General features: G+C 35.4%; 1 pseudogene across 1 annotated transcript; it reads right to left on the bottom strand.

Moving 5' to 3' along the window:
- Positions 1-373: 373 nt before the first annotated feature.
- On the bottom strand, positions 374-13,313 carry LOC309611942 (putative high mobility group protein B1-like 1 pseudogene; annotated as a pseudogene). Its single transcript has one exon. The product of its transcript is annotated as a putative high mobility group protein B1-like 1 pseudogene (transcript).
- Positions 13,314-13,407: the final 94 nt, after the last annotated feature.

Genomic DNA, 13,407 nt, shown 5'->3' with positions numbered 1-13,407 from the left:
GAAATTTCTTCCATATTCTGACAAGAACTGTCATTCTCACTTTCCATGGATTATTTCAATGCCTTCTTAAGCATTTTAAAGAGAGGTATGAACACCACTGTCTTATTCTGCTAGGTAAATCAGAAACCCAATCACAGATTTTGGAGGTCCTTTACCTTTACCCCAGGTTTAAATTTACATATTCAATTATTTGGTAAATGATAAAGTGGAAAGGTGTTGCTATTAACATGACGTGTGGGTTTCAACTGGGTTTGGCAAATTTGGAAACCAGAAGGTTTTAATCCAGTTGCCTCATCTCAGGGTATTTCTTGGCCTTAGTCACTATAGGCAACTAAGTTTTCCCTTCTAGTTCCACGGATGTCTAGCGGTGTGTGTGTGTGTTTTCAACCACTAATGCTTTACCTCAATAAAAGATCTCCATTTTCACTGCCATGACTCTACTCTGAACTGTCATATCTGAAACTAGGACCACTGTAGTAGTTTTCTAACTGTTCTATCTCCATACAGTTTTTACACCAGGATTTTCTTCTAGTGTTGCATCCTAATAATTTTAAAATTCAAATGTGATCATGTCATGAACTTGCTTAAAACCCTTCAGTGACTTTCCTTAATTGAAAAGACTTTCCCTAGTATGAACTAGACAAAAGTAGCTGTTTGAACTAACTATGGCCTACTAGACTAGCTGCATCACAAACCAGAAAACTTTTAGCTTTTCATGTTAACCAGCCTGGCCTTATTTCCATTCTAGAAATCATATTTTGTCTTACCATCATCAGGCTTTCACAAATTCTGAAAGCTGTACTTGCATAATGCTTCCCAAGCACTGAGCTGTTAATCCTTATTTTCATTCCAAGTGCAGATGAGATGGTTTTTTCCCCATGATGCTCTGGCATTGGTTAGATTTCTCCATTTTCTAGCTCTCTTAGAACACTGTTATTCACTTTCATATAATTTATCAGAAATATACAAATAAAGAAATAGAGCTTTAGCTCTAGTGAAAGGAGAAAAATATTGGTGATATTATAATAATTACAGTTAGTACACTAAAATATTAAAAATGATAACTTCAGGGAATTGGAATTAAAAGACATGCATGCACATTTGTGCTTATTTATGTATACTTTTACATTTTTCACATACCTTAGTAGTTTTCCTAATTATCATATATTGGTTTTGGAATTAAAAAAATAATCGTTTTGTCTGTCTCATTTATCAGAAGTTCTACTTAAAGAGGTCAGGAACTGTTATTTTTATCCTAAAGGCACATGAAAATTTAGCACAATGTATAGTACTAACCTGTCACTCTTTATTTATTTGGTGACTATTTTAATAAAAAAGGAAATTAAGAAAAATTTTTAAATAAGTGAATAAATAAATAAATAAATGTAATACATTTGCCATATTCCCACTGTGGCTTAATTAATTTTTATTATCTTCTATTTTAGTTCTGTACATCTACGGCCATGTTTTTCTAGACAAACAGCACAAATTGTGATAATCTGACCCACAACATTTTCTAAAGCTGTTTCTGCCTTTAAATAGGTGTCTTCTGAGAACAGGCCTTATGAACTTAGAAATAGGGTAGTGGTCCAATAGTAGGGCCAATATTTTATGTGTAAGAGTAAACTTCATGACTCAATTCACGTCGTATGGACACTCTCTTAGTTTAATACATTTTATAGCAAAACCCAGTCTCACATTCTTAGAGTTCAAGGAGCAGAAGTGACCTACCTGAGGTTTCCAAGTTTCAAGCAGCATTTCTGAGGCTGAAAAAAATCTCTCAGTAGAGCTTTTCTTCCCTATAATTCTTTAATAATACTGAAGGAAAGGTGCAAAAATGCATTACTATCCAGTTCTAAAAAAAATAAAGCCTTTCTCTAACTGGGAAAGAAGTGGTACTACAGACTTCAATGATCTATCTGAAGCACAAAGAACGGTTCCCGGAGGGTAGCTTCTTGTCTCATCACAGAAAGAATTCAGAGATGAGACAGAAAGACCAAGAAAGTAAAGTGAGGATTTATTTAAGTGATAGTATGCTCTCAAGGGGAGAGTGGACAGGCTCTGGTCAATAGATGCCCTGAGTTTTTTTGGCAAGCTGTTTATGTGGGGTTTAAAATTCAAGGGACAATATATCCATTGGAGAGGTAGGAGTTTGGGGGTCATATTCCCTGATTTTCATCCAAGCTCCACTTTCCTGAGGGGAGGAGGGATATTTGTCCTTATTTTATCTTGGTTGTAAGTGTCATGGCTTCAGTGCATGATGGGTACTTCTTATCTGCAAGGCTAATGTCATTGTAATGAGGACATAATGAGCAAAAGGTTACATTTAGATGTTGGAGATTCCTACTTTTCCCTCTTTGTCTGCCTCCAGGATACTTATCATCCCAAAATGTGTGGTTTCCTGTCAGTCTGGAGGTTCCTGCTTTTCTTTGTCCAGGGACTCCCTTGGTTTACAAGATGCATTTTTTCCTGCCATCTTGCCCATGGCACCCTTTCTCTGCTCATATCTAGCCACCTGCTTTAACAGAGCAACATCCAGATTATTTGCAATTGATTAGCTTTGGATCCAAAAAAGCTTTTCTGTTGTTATGTAATCACCATTGTTCATTTCCTTACAGCTCTGTGGTTTGCACTGAGAAATAAGTATGCACTGTTTAAAGGAAATTCTTAGATTTAAGTTATAATAAAGGATTAATTTATCTATATTCAGCTAATTTTCTGCTGCTGCTTCCATTATCATTTTTACTGATGAACATTGATAGGAATATCATATCATGAACGAAAGATTGTACAAGATTTCAGATTTTTGGAAGAGGAATTCACTTGTGTTGGGGTCGTCTTGATAAACTGCATAGTATTCTTATTCCCTTAGCCCTAAGATATCAAATATTTACATAGAGTAAAACGGTCAAAGCATCGTTTTCCTGTAAAAAACCCAAAATGTTAATCTCTATAATTGCACTAGTAGAGAGTATAATCCTGGAATTATGTAAAATAAAATTTTTGGAAATGAAATTATACTTATCGTGAGTGCATTATGAAGAGCAATGCTCAGGCAGATAATTTGAAAGAAAAAGTTCAATTTAAAATAGTTGTCTTTTCTTGATGTTTTTGCAGGAAAATGGGGCGTGAGAGGATGCTCGTGTCCCAGGTCTCGGGCAAATCCCTGGGATGGGCCAACAAGTGAGTGTCCTTGGCTTCTCACATGAAAGAATTCAAGAGCAAGCCAAAGTAAAGTGAAAGCAGATTTATTCAGGGAGATACACACTCCATAGACAGAGTGTGGGCCATCTTAGAAGGCAAGAGGCCCCAGGGTAAGGGATTGTTAGTTTTTATGTGATGGGTAATTTCATAGGCTAACAAGTGGGAAGATTATTCCAACTATTTTGGAGAAGGGGCTCGGATTTCCAGGAATTGGGCCACTGACCACTTCTTGGTCTTTTATGGTCACCCTCGGAACTGTCATGGCACAGGTGGATGTGTCATTTAGCTTGTTGATGTGTTATAATGAGCATATACTGAGGCTCAAGGTCTAGTGGAAGTCAACTCGTCCACCACCTTGGACCTATTTGGTTCTAATCTTTTTATGTTGTGTCCTTGGGCTATGTCATTCTTTTAAAAGTTGTGCCCTGCCCCCTTCCTTCCTGTCTTAATGTGTGTCAAAGTTCTTAAAATCTTTATCTTTTAGTGGAACAACCTGAAAATATATATGAAAGGACCAATTAAATAAAAAGTAGTATATTTAATTTATGTTTTAATTCAGACCTATCAACTTTATACTTGAAGGAATCATAGATCTCTCTGAATAGCTGATGAAAAACATGAATATTTTTCACAGGAAGTAATGCAAATACACAAAATACATATAAATTTATACTGAAATTCTTCAACTTCCCCTGACCCTCCCTTTCACAAGAACTCCCACCCCTATACTTCCATCTGGGCCAAGGGCTCTGGTGGATCCTGCCTCAGAGTGTGAGTTCCTCAATGCCTCCAGATAATAAATATCACAGGCATAGAAATTACATTATACAGAAAATGAATAACAAATCCAAAAAATAGCTTATATACAGGAAGATTAAGTTAAGAATAGCAAAAGCTCCAATACTTTGATACCAGCATCCATACTGTCTAATTGAAGATGATTTTTAATCACAATCTTAATACTCCTCATTTACAAAATTAAAATCCTAAATAAACCTATACATTTTATATCTGATTTATAATTTAAAATTGAACCAACTTGGTACTTTAAAAAACTATATAGTGAAACTGGCTTTCCTTCTTTGTACTTGTTTATAGTAATAGAAACACTAGACTATAAATTTGGCACAGAAATAAAGTCTCATTCTTTTTTCATATTTAGCACCTTGCAAAGTATTTACCATATTCAAAAAGTAAGAACATATTTGTGGAGAGAAGGAAAGAAGAAAGAAATTTAAGACGTGTTGAAAGAAAAAACCTACAAAGGAAGGAATGAAAGAAAGAAGAATAAAAGAAGAAATAAAAAATAAGAAGTAGCTTAGACAATTACCTGTTATTTTACTGAAGTTCCCCAAAGATCTCCCTCTGTCTTTCTCTGAATTTTTCCTGTAAAATGAGAACCTTAAACCTCACAGAGAAAATAAGAACTTCTTCAAAATAGAATTTACTCAAACTCACTGAGTCTCCCTTAGACAAAGAATTTGAATTAGGGATGGTACTCTGGGCACTGGAATAACAAAATGAAAATGCCCAAGTTAGTGCATTTCTTGTCTCCTTTCCGTCTGCTTCTTTCAAAATCTCCATATTCAAACCTTTATTACAATATTCTAAAATAATTTTTTTCTACTTCCCAATCCATTAACTTTACTCTCTTTCCTTTACAGTTGATCCTTATTTATCATTCAAATGGATGTTTTTACTCATATTACTTAGGATTGAGCTATAAAGAAGGTAAAGCATTTGCACTGTAAAAAAATGCAGTTAAATCAAAGGATTTTATTTACAGGGATGAGGTGAGATGTCTCTGTGTGGTACCTAAGGTATTTTTTCTCGGAAATCTCTTCTCAGTAATCCAGTGTTTCTAAAAATCATGTAGTTTACCCTACAGCCTATGCTTTATTTTTCTTTTTTTACATTTCAATTTTTTTCTTTAAAAGGAGTGAGTTGTGTACAGGGGGCTTAAATGCTTTATAGATGAGAAAGAAAAAAAACTGCACTAGAACCAACTTATTCATCATCATCATCTTCTTCCTCTTCATCCTCTTCATCTTCCTCCTCCTCCTCATCCTCTTCGTCTTCCTCACCTTCATCCTCTTCCTTCTTTTTCTTGCTTTTTTCAGCCTTGACGACTCTCTTTTTTGTTGCACCAGGCTTCCTTTTAGCTCAGTATGCAGCAATATCCTTTTTGTACTTTTCCTTCAGCTTAGCAGCCTTCTTCTCCTAAGGCTGCTTGTCATCTGCAGCAGTGTTATTCCACATGTCTCCCAGTTTCTTTGCAACATCACCACTGGATAAGCCAGGATGTTCTCCTTTGATTTTTGGATGATACTCAGAACAAAACAAGAAAAAGGCCGAAGGAGGCCTCTTGGGTGCATTGGGATCCTTGAACTTCTTTTTTGTTTCCCCTTTATGAGGGATATAATTTTCATTTCTCTTTCATAACGGGCTTTGTCCGCCTATACCATGTCTTCAAACTTTGCTTTCTCTTTAGCAGACATGGTCTTCCACCTCTCTGAGCACTTGTTAGAAAACTCTGAGAAGCTGACTGAAGCATCTGTGTGCTTCTTCTTGTGCTCCTCCCAGCAAGTTTGCACAAAGAATGCACATTTTGCCTCTCAGCTTCTTAGGATCTCCTTTGCCCATGTTTAATTATTTTTCCTCTGCGAGGCACAGAGTCGCCCAGTGCCCGTCCGGCTCTCACTCACCCTGGTGCTGTCTCTATGGAGCTTAATGTACTAGTTTGGTAGGCTCACTTCATTTGTTTGGGTCTGCCATGAAAGAAGCAGAAACAGGTTGGGAAGCTCTGAAAAATATCCCCAGACTTGAAGGAAAACCAAAATAATTAAGATCTTTTGCTGCAGTTTCTAGATTTAGACTGTCTTGCCGGAATTGCTGTCACTTGTAAAAGGCTATTATCTGCATTATGAACTGGTCTAACAGAAAAAAACTAGGGAGTAAGTGCTAGAAAAACTCAAGCTTGAATTCTAGAATTTCTTCATCCATACTTAATTCGTTCCCTAAATTTTATGAATCCTTTAAATCTTCTGATAGGGTATAACTAACAGTATCATTATAACAATTTAACAAGTTTAGGTGTATAAAACACAGTGCTACACACACATATTCTAACTGATCAATAATTTTAAGTTTCCAGCTCTCCTTTTCAACTTGCTTTTACTAGTTATGTGCTTCTAGGAGGAAAGGACATAATTTAATTTTTTCATTCAAATAAATATCTTGTATTAAATATTTAAATAACTGATAAACATATGTCAAAATATGAGACTATATTGTTAGAGTTCTTCTTTCTCCCATTTAGAGTTATTATTCAACTCTTTGTGATATCTTCTTTTAATATTATTTGATAATATGACTTTTAATAGCTGTGTAATACTCAATTTTAATAAATGATTAATTAGTCGACCTTATATTTTTTGATATTTTTGTTTTACAACCTTCCTCTCATTATGTAAAAATAATGAGCTGAAATGAGTAATGTATGTAAAATTTTATGTCTAACATGACATTTCATTATGAAAATTGAAAGTCTTGGGACAGTGTAGGGGAGAAAAAGTTTTCCTTGACTCTGTTAGGATTCTGGATAGATCTGAAAATTAAACAAAGACAGATTAATAGGAAAAAAGTACACAAATTTTATTGAATTGTTACATGCACATGGGAGCCTTCACAAGAGAATGACAACCGGAAGAAGTGACCAGAGCAGGAAGGTTTTATATCTTTTAGACAAAGAAACTATAAATTTGTAAAGAATTGACAAGACAAAGGGGTTTGGGCTAGCTGTAGTAAATGTTGAAAAAATATGCATCAAAAAAATCTGCAGAATGGGAGAAAATATTTATAAATCACACAACTGATAAGGGGTTAAGAACAAAAATATATTCAGAACTCATACAACTCAATAGTAAAAATACCTAGCTGATCAAAAAATAGGCAGAGGACCTGAATAGACATTTTTTCAAAGAAAACTTCCAAATGACCAACAGGTACATGAAAAGATGCTCAACATCATTCATCATCAGGGAAACTAAATTAAAACCACAATGAAATATCACCTCATACCTGTTTTAATGACTACTATTAAAAAGACAAGCAATAACAAGTGCTGGTGAGGATGCAAAGAGGGAACCCTTGTATACTGTGGGTGGGAATTTAAATTGGTGCAGCCACTATGGAAAACAGTATAGAGGTTCCTCAAAAACTTAAAAGTAGAATTATCATATAATTCAGCACTTCTGGATATACATTGGAAGGAAATGAAATCACTATTCAGAAGAGATATCTTTATTCCAATGTTCATTATAGCATTATTTGCAAGAGTCAAAACATGGAAACCTAAGTGTCTATCAAAGGATGAATGAATGAAAAAAACATGGTGTGTGTGTGTGTGTGTGTGTGTGTGTGTGTGTATGGGTGTGTGTAATTTTGCCATAAAAAAGAAGAAAATCTTGCCATTTGTAAATGCATGGCTGGACCTTGAGTGCATTATGCTAAATGAAATGTCAGACAGAAGAATCTGTCTTTTTTATACTTTGTACTGTATGATCCTATGTATATGTGGAACCTAAATAAACTCATAACAGTAGAACAGACTGATGGCTGCCAGAGGTGGGGGTGAAGTGTGGGGAATTGGATGAAGGTGATCAAAAGGTACAACTTCCAGTTATAAAAGAAATAATTTCTGGGGATGTAATGTGCAGCATAATGATTATAATTAACAATGCTATTTTGTAGATTTGCAAGTTGCTAAGAGAGTAAATATTAAAAGTTCTCGTCACAGGAAAAAAATTGTAACTATGTGAGCTAATAGATGTTAACTAAACTTATTGCGGTGATTATTTCACAATATACACATATATCAAATCATTATGTTACACATCTTAAACTTATACAATATTATATGTCAACTATATCTTAATAAAATAGGGGAAAATGTCACTAAAATTATAAGCATTAGTATAACAAGGTTTGTTTGAACAGATTTTTTGACTCTGAGTTTTCCTTTTCTAGTAATAAGAATGTCTTATTTCCTCCTGGTACAGAGAGGATACCTTTCGCATTGGAATTTTACGACCTTTTCAAGGAAGAAGGGAGGGTGTGAGGTCAGAGTAGGCTTCCTTCCTCTGCCATTTTAATTGTCTTAAACTCTTTCAGCTTAAGATATTTAATATGCTGAGGTGTTATATTTTGGGGTAACATGTAAGATTCAACTGTGTTAAGGCTCTTAAAATTTAGTTGCAATGCAACTTTTCATTCAAAAGTATCTTGGTGACTTCTGGTTTCTGGTTCCACATGTGAGGAGCTTGAAAAGCTACTTCGTCCTAAAAAGTAAAAGCTAAACAGACCAAAAAATCAACAACTCTTCCTGGATCTATAAGAGTGGAAGACACAGGACAAACCCCTGCCCCTAAGATTGGAGAGATTGGTAAATATGGGGACTCATGGCTTCCTGGAGCAGAGACAGCTAGATGAGCAGAAAACTCCTTGGGAACAAGTGCCTGGGCAGGAAAACCTGAACTGTAACTGAAGAATTGCTGGAGGCTCAGTGTGATCAAGTCTAAGAGTTAAAACTCCAGGGGGACCCAGTCATAGAGATGTCCCCACAATATTGTGAGATTTACTTCCGTGAGCTCAACCAGGTTCCCATAGTGAATATCACAGAAAACTTGCCACATGTTTCTGGCATGGGGAGGGGAAAAGTAACCATTCTGAAATATACCCTAGCACTCAGTTCTTAACAAAGCATGCTCTCAGAGGAAAATATTTAACCAGAGCCTAACCTGCTGGGGTATTATCAGGGCCTAACTAACTGGGGGAAGGGAAATACCTAACCTCAGCCTACTTCAGCTGTCCTGCCCTACCTACCTATGGGTAGTGATGTCATGGAGGAGGACTGAACAACTCTTGTGAAGTTTAAGACCAGAGGCACAGGATCAGTGAAAGACTGAGACAGAAATCATGGGATTATGGGATGCTTCCCCTCCCCCCACACCTCACCATCACATAACTAAAGGCCTATTTAGAGCAGTACCTTTTTATTTATTTACTTTTCCTCAAGCTTTTTTGAGGTATAATTAACAAATAAAAAATTGTATATATTTAAGATATACAACATGATGGTTTGATATACATTGTGCAGTGTACATATCTGTAAAATGTCAAACACATAGAGAAGTAGGTAAATTAGTCATAGTAAAACCACACAATGGCATGTAGCAGCTACAAATTATGTAGATTGTACCTATTGATATATTTCTCCATACTGATGTGACACACATTCATAATACATACTTTTAATAGAAGAGCTCCAGGGATTTCCCTGGTGGTGCAGTGGTTAAGAATCCACCTGCCAATGCAAGGGACATGGGTTCGAACCCTGCTCTGGGAAGATCCCACATGCTGTGGAGCAACTAAGCCCGTGCGTCACAACTACTGAGCCTGCATGCCACAACTACTGAAGTCCACGCACCTAGAGCCCATGCTCCACAACAAGAGAAGCCACCGCAATGAGAAGCCTGCACACCACAATGAAGAGTAACCTCCACTCGCCACAACTAGGGAAATCCCACATGCAGCAACGAAGACCCAGTGCAGCCAAAAATAAATAAAATAAAAATAAATAAATTTATAAAAAACTAGAAGAACTCCCTTCTTTAATATGAATGGCCATATTGGTAATATTCTGATTTTCCTCTCTCGCCTTAACTTTTTGTTTAGTATTAATATTATAACTCCTACTTATTTTGTATTCATTTTTTAATATTTTTCTTTCTCTATTTCTGAGTCACTTGGCTTTAGATTATAATTTTTATACTGCATATTGTAACTTTTGATTTTTCTACAGGGTCTGACAGACTGTCGATTTACAACATCATGTCAAACTTTGATATTTATTGTTATGATTGTTATGTTTGATGTACCTCTTTTATTTATGCAGTATAGTGATATAGTATTTTAGTTTTAAAATTTGTTTTATTCCTGTATTTGGCTGTGTGGATAATACTTGCAGTTTTCCCTTTGATGATTTAAATAAAAGTTAAGCATTCTTTTAAAGTTTCTGTTTCCAAGTGCTTTCAATTGTAAAATGTGTATATGTACATGTATGTGTAAATGTTAAAATTTTCAACAATCAATTAATAAAACCTGAAAACTAAATGAATATTCACTGTTGCTATCATTGTTGATTCAGCCTTAGTACTCTAGGCACTTCTACACTTATTAGGTGTCATGAAATGTATTTTTTCCTTTCTTTTTCTTCTCCCTCGTATCTTACCACTCCTGCTCCCTGTTCTTTTAACAAACCCGAACCCTATTTTGCCAAAGATGAATCTATGATCCTGTGAGATTAAATAACTTTCCCAGGCCACACAGATCTAAATATGGAGAACCTGGCTCCATTCAACTCCAGGGTACTTACTCTTTATTAGTGCATTTATGAATTTGCAATCATCTTCTTATCATTTATCAGTGAAATACCAATTATAGCTGAGATCTTAGAAAGCAGATTTCCTTTAGGACACAGGCAAGTTTCAGGAACAGAGGACATTGAACTTTAAATGTGCATCATGACTGAGGATTTGTTAGAATTTCACAATATCCCCAACAGTCAGGTATTGATTATCGCTCACAGAGTTTCATTTTAAAACGACTTTCCATTTTGATAAAAGAGTGATGAGTTTCTTTACTGTAGGCACTACTTATAGGTTCTGATTTAAGTGCTCCCCCCTTTTTTACAGCACCTCTATTTCTGGCTCAAATAATATAGATCATCATCTTCTTTCTCTGATCCAAGAACTTTTTAATTTGATGCTGTAATGTTTTTCCTTGGGAGAAAACATTCTCCAATATACTTCTTTCCCCCGCCATGATGTATTTTTAGTTTATAAGAAAATTAGAAAAATAGTTGAATCTGTTGATATGTCCTTTAATTGAGTGGTCCTGGGTATAAGAAGAATACTTAGGGCCTTCTCTCCTGGTAATGTCCATGAGCACTTATCAGGAGGCATTCGTGCTGTATTTACAAATAGAAAGTCCTCTGGAAATAGAGATCATAAAAAAAAAAAAAAAAAAAAAAACTAACATAAAGTCATTGTAATAATGAAGGGAAAAAGCATACTCAGTTACGTTGGTTAAAAAAAAGAAAAAAAGAAAAAATACCTCATCAGATAGTATCACAATTATAAAACAAATAAAATTTATTTTCATCTTGCTTTTGTTATCATTATTTGACAGGTAGATATTTGGACAATATCTTATTAAGCTTTTATTCTGTACCAGCCTCTCTAATGTTTGATTGAGAACAGAATCTTTTTGATTGAGAACATCATCCTATACAATATTCCAGACATCCATTTTTAATTAATAGGGGTAGGTATGCAAAATAAAAATTATTCATCTTTCTTCTCTGCATAGATATCTGGAAACACACTTTAAATGATAAGTATCTGTTTTAACTAACCATAGACTTAACTATGAAAATGCACATTATTCTTACTACTATTAGTGAGGTTCACTCTGAAAAACAGTCTTATGTGTGAGTGTGTGTTTTATTATTTGGTTCTCCCAGAAATAAGCCCTAGTATTTGAGTATAAATGATTTAGTACGAATTGCTCCAGGAAAAATTAGTAATAGAGTGAAGAAAGCAGTCTACGGAAAGGGAGGACATGATTTCAGGTGATGTCCAGACTTGTCTCTTAAGGTACTCTGGAGTATAGACTAGACTCAGGCCAGGAAGTCAGACTTTCTTCCTCCTGATAGGTCAGACATTGACCATGAGCTGTCTCCAAAGTCATAAACTTCTCAGGAAATTCTGGCTCCTTTGAAAATCTTGCAGCTGTAGCATCCACTGATGGTCCCAAGTATGAGCTACGAAAGCTTGAGGAAGATGATGGTTAAATGCAAAAAAATTGTAGGAAGGACCCAAGGATTTAGACCAGGCTCTCACAGTATTGGCCACCATGTGGCTAATACTGCTGAACATTTTTTTTTTTTAAATGTCTGCCATCGTTTAGCTATTCTGTGTTTTTAATACTTTCTTGCTTCTTTCCATCCTTGTAATAGGAAGAAAATAAAAACAAAATGAGATGGAGGGGCAAATTTTTCAGAAACAACTGAAAAAAGTTCCTGCTAATATCAGAGAAAATTAAACACATCTCTGTTTATCTGACTTCTCATAGACCATTTAGCTTCACAATAGTCCTTCCACTGCTCAGTTATGCATTGCTTATTTGTTCTAAATCTAGGAATAACCCCTGACCTTAAAATTGGTCCACAAGACTCACAGTCTGATATTAAATAAGTCTATTTATTTATTACACATAAGAACACATTCTCTTTTTCTTTTTCATACATAATAACACTAATACCCTGGAAAACATTACTAAGAGATACATATTTTTGCATTTTTGTATCCTCCATGTCATCCTGTTGCCTCATACCTGGAAAATACTTTGTAACTTTATTTATTTATTTATTTTTAAACATCTTTATTGGAGTATAATTGCTTTACAATGGGGTGTTAGTTTCTGCTTTATAACAAAGTGAATCAGTCACACATATACATATGTTCCCATATCTCTTCCCTCTTGCATCTCCCTCCTTCCCACCCTCCCTATCCCAACCCTCTAGGTGGTCACAAAGCACCGAGCTGATCTCCGGATGCTATGCGGCTGCTTCCCACTACCTATCTATTTTACCTTTGGTAGTGTATATTTGTCCATGCCACTCTCTCACTTTGTCCTAGCTTACCCTTCCCCCTCCCCATATCCTCAAGTCCATTCTCTAGTAGGTCTGTGTCTTTATTCCCGTCTTGCCCCTAGGTTCTTCATGACCCTTTTTTTTTTTTTTTAGATTCCATATGTATGTGTTAGCATATGGTATTTGTTGTCTCTTTCTGACTTACTTCACTTTGTATGACAGATTCTAGGTCCATCCACCTCACTACAAATAACTCAATTTCGCTTCTTTTTATGGCTGAGTAATATTCCATTGTATATATGTGCCACATATTCTTTATCCATTCATCTGTTGATGGACACTTAGGTTGCTTCTATGTCCTAGCTATTGTAAACAGAGCTGCAATGAACATTTTGGTACATGACTCTTTTTGAATTATGGTTTTCTCAGGGTATATGCCCACTAGTGGGATTGCTGGGTCGTATGGTAGCTCTATTTTTAGTTTTTTA

This window comes from Balaenoptera borealis, assembly GCF_965194805.1.
Source record: "Balaenoptera borealis genome assembly, chromosome: 15".
NCBI lineage: Eukaryota > Metazoa > Chordata > Mammalia > Artiodactyla > Balaenopteridae > Balaenoptera > Balaenoptera borealis.
This window is presented reverse-complemented; position numbering and strand designations above follow the sequence as displayed.